The sequence below is a fragment of the Rhinolophus hipposideros genome (assembly GCF_964194185.1).
Source record: "Rhinolophus hipposideros genome assembly, chromosome: 9".
In the NCBI taxonomy this organism is placed as follows: domain Eukaryota; kingdom Metazoa; phylum Chordata; class Mammalia; order Chiroptera; family Rhinolophidae; genus Rhinolophus; species Rhinolophus hipposideros.
In genome coordinates this window covers 10,301,571-10,307,570 of record NC_138055.1, presented here as the reverse complement: position 1 = coordinate 10,307,570, position 6,000 = coordinate 10,301,571, and positions in this window count along the sequence as shown.

Below are 6,000 nucleotides of genomic sequence, written 5' to 3'. Positions count from 1 at the left end.
GTCTCCACTGAGGACCAGATCTACACTGGCTCCTTGATACAGGAAGGTGAGTCAACTGTGGCAAACAGAAGGAAGGAGAAGGTGCCTTTCCAGTCACACAGGTCAGCGAGGACACTGACTTACATGAGCTTAGGGGACAAACTAGAGACCCCGCAGAGGTTTTCTCACTAAGGCCAATGCGTGTAACAGGCCTGTATCTCGCCCCCTGAAGATCACAAAGGATGTGTGAGCAGCTTGTCAGGGTGGGTACCAATTCTCACAAGAAACATGAAGAATTGATTTGCTGTTTGGAAATGCTCTGACCAGGGAGTGTCCCTTGTTCTGCACCATCCATCACTACCTGCCCATCCAACATTCAGGAGACAGATTTTACATTGGGGGCCTTGGCTTCATTGGAGGAGACACGGAGGGTTCGCTGAAAGAGACACTTGAGCTCACCAAGCGTTGAAGATGGGGCTGAGAGTAGCTGAGGCAGAGGACCACACCTACAAAGTCCTGAGGCTGGGAGGGAGGTCCAAACCAGACCTGAAGTCCAGAAGCGGAAAAAGGTCAGCGTGAGTTACCAAGGACACTGCTGGAACTGCAGCGTCGGCCCCTCGAGCAAGCTTCCCTGGGCTAGGACTCAGGCCGAATCCTCTGGCAAGGACTCCAGTCACAGCTCTGGCCGTTTCCAGCAGGCTGTGCCCGGACGGGAGGGGGCACTATCAGCACAAACATCACTGGTGTTGGAGCCGTACGTCTGCAGCCCAGGGACCTTGAGGACAATACCAGCAGGGCTGCTGCTTTTGACGTCGTCGGCAGAAACAGGAGATGCACGAGCCAGAGCAGGGAGAGGCCAGTGGCTGCACCAAGAAGGAGCGGAGAGGGCCAGGGAGAGAGCACACCACACACTCCCAGGGGACTCCCGAAGCTATTAGAAGATTCAGTAGGTCCTAGGGTCCAGCAGAGCACAAAAGGGGGCGCAGAGAAACAGTGTTGTGTGACTCTGCCTTGCCCCTCAGCTGAGGGCCAGGGAAGCAGGTCACATCCAGCTTCACCATCCACACGGAGAGTGGGGACTCCCACCCTAGCAGGGCTGGCTATTGGCCTGCAGAACAGGTGGGCCAGGGTGAGTTTGGGTCGGGTTCTGATGAGAAAGGTGCCCGGTGCTCCTCCAGCCTCAGCCCTGCACGTTGACCTAGGATCACACTCCGCGCCAGGCCCTCTGTGTCCTCCTGGCCCCCTCTGCCTCCTGCCTCCCTCCCACTGTGCAGCCTTCCCTCTGGGCTGCGCAGTGGTTCTCAAAGCAGTGTGTAGCCCCTGGGGCTGTTGGCTATGTTTTCCTGGTTTCCCTGCATGTAGACACCTGGGAGGATTATTCTTCCCTTCTCCTTATGGTTGGGTGGGAATGTGTAACCAGCTCTGACCACGGACTTGTGACACACGGACAGTAACGTGTGTCAATTCTAATCCACAGCATTTCGTGCTGACATAAGACCCTTTTCCTCTGCCAGCAGTGTTCCAGAGAGGGGCCGCTCCATTATCCTGGGTTCAGGAAGGAAGCGGAGGAGCAGAACTGCACCAGATCTCTGGTGGACACGTATCAATACCAGGGAGTAACCTTTGTTGTCGGAAAGCACTGAGCTTTGGGGGTGTTTGTTACTGCAGCAACACTAGACGATCCTGGCTGATGCAAGCAAAGCCCCGGAAATCATGATACTATTCCCAGAGCACAGCGAAGGGTGCACATCTCTAATTTCTTACCTAAGCTACAATTACTGTTGACAATAATGAGGCACTTATAGAGTGCTTACTATCGTCAGGCATTACCCTGGGTTCTTTGGCAAATGTTTTCTCGTTATACCCATCATAGTCGTGTGTATTTGGTATCAGTGGCCTGTTTAGTACAATTAGTCTCATCATAGAGATGAAGGGACTAAGACTCAGAGACTGAAGGTCAAGCCCATAGCTCGTAAGGGGTAGAATTGAGATTTAAATGCAGGGTTTCTGACCCCCAAACCCTCGCTCTTTCCACCGCTAAGCTGCCATTCTATATACTCCTCAAGTAGTGCTGGGCCTATGAAGAAAAGAACCCCGGTGTTTTAGAAAGAAATGGTCTCTTAACAGAAAGAGCATTGACCTCTGCTTTTTTACTAAATTGAACGTGAAAGATGATGGTGTCAGGCTGAATAAAGGCGCCCGCCCCCTGGCGTGGTGTTTCACAAAGGAATCTTCATGCTTTTACTCCTCTGACGGGGCTCTGCCGATCAGAGCAGGCACCAAAGGCTGAAAAAGAACTGAGGACGATAATTTTGTCCATCACCGACGATTTTTATGTGCCAGTCGGGCAATAGCCCGCATTATGCACTTTTGCAATGAAATGGCCTGAGATCGGGAATGGTCTGAGATCTTGTGGGCCCTGGGGTGACTTTGCGGGAAGAGAACCCAAGCGCCCCACTTGCTCGTGCTGTCCTGCCTGCCTGCGATGGCCTCCCTCCGCTCTCACCTGCTAACCCTTGAGGACTCAGCTCCACCATGGCTGCATCGGAAGCCCTCCGTGTCTGCTGGGCTGGGGTCTCCCCTGTCACCCCACCGTGCTGTCCGGAAGTGACCTGGGCATGTGGGATGAGGTCTCATTCCCTAGACGTGAGCTCCCCGAGAGCAGGAGTTGCGTCCTTCTTTTGTACAATAAGCCTTTTATTTTGCAGCTGTCCCCAATAATACACAGAGATCCATGTAGCCTCTGCCCAGTTTCCTTCAATGGAGGCATCTCCCAAAACTTCAAATGTGGCAGATAAAGGAAACGTTTAAATGTGACATATGCAAACATACACACCTTTAGCACACAACCAGCCCGTTCCTCCTTTGGGGCCCTTGGCTGCTAATTCTATTTCATTGCACCAAATGCTGCGGCCTTTGCCTGCTCCTCCGTGGCACTGCCAGTATATTGACACAGATGCAGTCCAGACACAACCCTTGCACCACAGGATTCCTATGGAGACACACCTTCCTCCCTCCGTCCCACCTCCACGCCTCCGTAGCCCTCAGCATTCCTGATCTAAGATTCAGGACTGTGACCTTGTCCTTGCAAGAATGTGACGTGATGGACTCACCCAGTATGAAACGCTGGGGGATGGCCTTTCTACACTCAGCACGACTCGCAGGAGCCTCACTGAGGCTGCTGCCGGTTTCCATGTTTCGTTCCCTGTCACTGCTGAGCAGGAGTGGTGGTGTGGCCGCACCCGACGGTAGAACCCACGCCTGGTTAATCGCTGACTCTTTAATCAGCAGCACCTGGGAGACAGACACTGGCAGGCACAGGCGGTCCTGAGCGCCACCAGCTGCGAGGAGGGAGGTGGGGCTGGAGGTGGATGGAGCCACAGCACGTCCTGTGCATGTAAGTTTCCCCAAATTGCTGCATGTCGGTCTGCCTGTGTCCTCACCTGCATAATGGGAATGATGGTACTGTCCAATTATAGCGCCGTTATGAAAATGTAATGACTCAATACTTAGGCTTAGTTCCAAGCCTGGCTGATGGTAAGAACTTCATTAAAAATTAATAACATAATATAATAATTCGTAGCAAGCAGTCACTGAACTGAACTGAGAAAACCTTGGAGTAAAAAATCTCCAAGTTTCAAAAATGTTGAAATTGAGGGGACGGTAGCACACTGTGAAAGGAATTCTTCCTTCTTCCTACAGCCTTCACTCAGTTTCAAGCTTCTCCTGACCCTTTGGAACAGGGATATTAGGAAACAACCAACGAGACCTCGTAGGTGATGCTGATTCAGACAGAGTCCAAAGCCTCTCTCTAGGACAAAGGTGAACGGATTCCCTCAAGCAGTATTTATTGGGCTCCTACTGTATGTTCGCCAGGCACTGACCTAGGTGCCAGGGGTGTGGCAGTGAAGAAACCAGACAACCCCAGACCTGTGGCTGACAGAACTGTAAGAGGGGAAGGCCTCCATACGTCACCCCGTATAGGAAGATGGACGTGACTCACAGAGAGGGAAGCCGCTCAGTGGGCACCCGGGGAGAATGTGGACGTGCCCTCCACTTTAGCTGTACAGAAATAGAATTGTTCCCATCTTCCTGGCTTGACCAGGGCTGGGTCTGCTTGCAGGCAGGGGGACGCACCTGATAAACCACCTGGTCCCCTCCCTGCCCCCACTGCACATACTCCTCAAGTCCCTGGCTTGTCAGTGTGACATGGGGACACACTGCAGCCACAAAGGGTGACTGGGACCCGGGCACTGAGTGACTCCCACTGGACATGATGACTTTCAGGAGCCAGCTTCTTCTCTTCATCCCCCTGGGTTCCGCCTGTGCGGAGCCCCATGACTGGTGGGGGAGCCGCAGTCTGGCTATAGAGCCACGATTCCTCCAAGACCTGATAACTGGCCCATGACTTTGGCCTCATTAGCTTGGTTCTCTGCACGTGAGTGCCTGGATTGGGGCCAGCCAGGGAAATTAGCTCAGGCCCACAGGTCCCTGGGAGAGGTGGCAGGCAAAAATAGACTGGAGAGAGCCGAAGGCTCTTTGTGCAGGAGGGCCGGGGAGGTCAGCACCATCCTAACTCTGCAGACAGAGGCAGCGCAGCGGCCAGGAGGGCTGAGGAGCCTGTCCGAGGTCACACTGCCATTCATGCAGAGCTGGGATGAGAAAGGGGGTCACATGACTCCCAAAGTCATGTTCTTCCCTCACCTGTACGTCCCATCAGGCCGTGGTCAGTGAGGGATGGAAGCAACCAGTGAACCATAAGAATTACGGATAATGAAACAATTCCTCGTAGGCTATTTGTTTTTTCTGTTAAAAAGAAAAAAGCATGTAAAGAAATAAAGATATGTCCTGTAGCGGAACATTGCAGTGAATTTTTTAAAATAGATTAAAAATAAAATAATACATGAAGAGACAGTGTCACGTAGTAGGTAAAAGTGGGGACCATGTGTTGGGACAGGGCCAGGAGAGCAGTGGAGCCAGGCTCTCGGCCTCGCGTGGCTCGGCTTGTGGCTCGTGCATGCACAGACCCCCTGGACGCCCCCTCTCCCCATGTAACCAGGTGGCTGTAAGCGACTATTGCTCTGTATGCTATATAACTGCGTGGCTATGTTAGCAAGCGCAGATCTTGCAGATCTTGCAGATGCTAATTCCTGTGTATCAATCAGCTGCCTTGAGAATATCACTCTGGTATGAATCCTTTACCTTCTCCTCGTTGTCTGTTTTCGGCCTCACGAATCCAAGAACCTTCCAGGAGGCGACTCCTGCGTTACACTATGGAATGCCACTCCTTAGTTGCTGTACATCTTCAAGCAAGTTACTTAATCTCTCCGTGCCTGTGGTGACAGAGCCAGGAGTGCAGTTTCCAGGCTCTCGCCCTCACGTGGAAAGGAGCTCACTCAGGTAGTAAGTGGCCATCAACTGTGATTGGATGGCCATCCGCTGTGGCTAGTTGGCCGTCAGCTGTAACCAGTGAGCCATTGGTCACTAATATAACTGCCGTGGCTACACTAGCAGCAAATGGGGGTTAGCAAGAAGATGGTGGCTGGCAAGCACAAATTGCAGTTAGCACAGTGGAGTGCTGATAGTGTGGCTCCTGCTTCCTGTGTCTCCAACCCAGCCGCCAACAAGACTATAGTGGTATGACCCCCCTATCTTGGCTCCGTGGGTGTTTCCTTTTTGCCTCACCACATCCTGCGTTCTTATGTGAAGAGCGGGACAGGAGACCCTGCCTGACACCCTGCATGCCAGTGCCTCACCTTTCTCACCCATAAAATGCAAACTTTGCAGCCTGCTGCACAGGGGTTGTGTGAGGTGGAGCTCAGCCATGAAAAGCGCTGTGATCCGGGGCCACGCCAAACTGCACTGAATCCGTGTTGGTAGGGAATGCCAATTATACAGAAAGAGTCAAAAGAAAAGCAAAAGCCTGCCTGCTCCACTGGGCCTGTCCCTGGGAATCTGTGTTAACAGCTCCCCGGGGTCGTTGCAGGAGAGAGCTCATGCACACACCTAACATACGTGTGT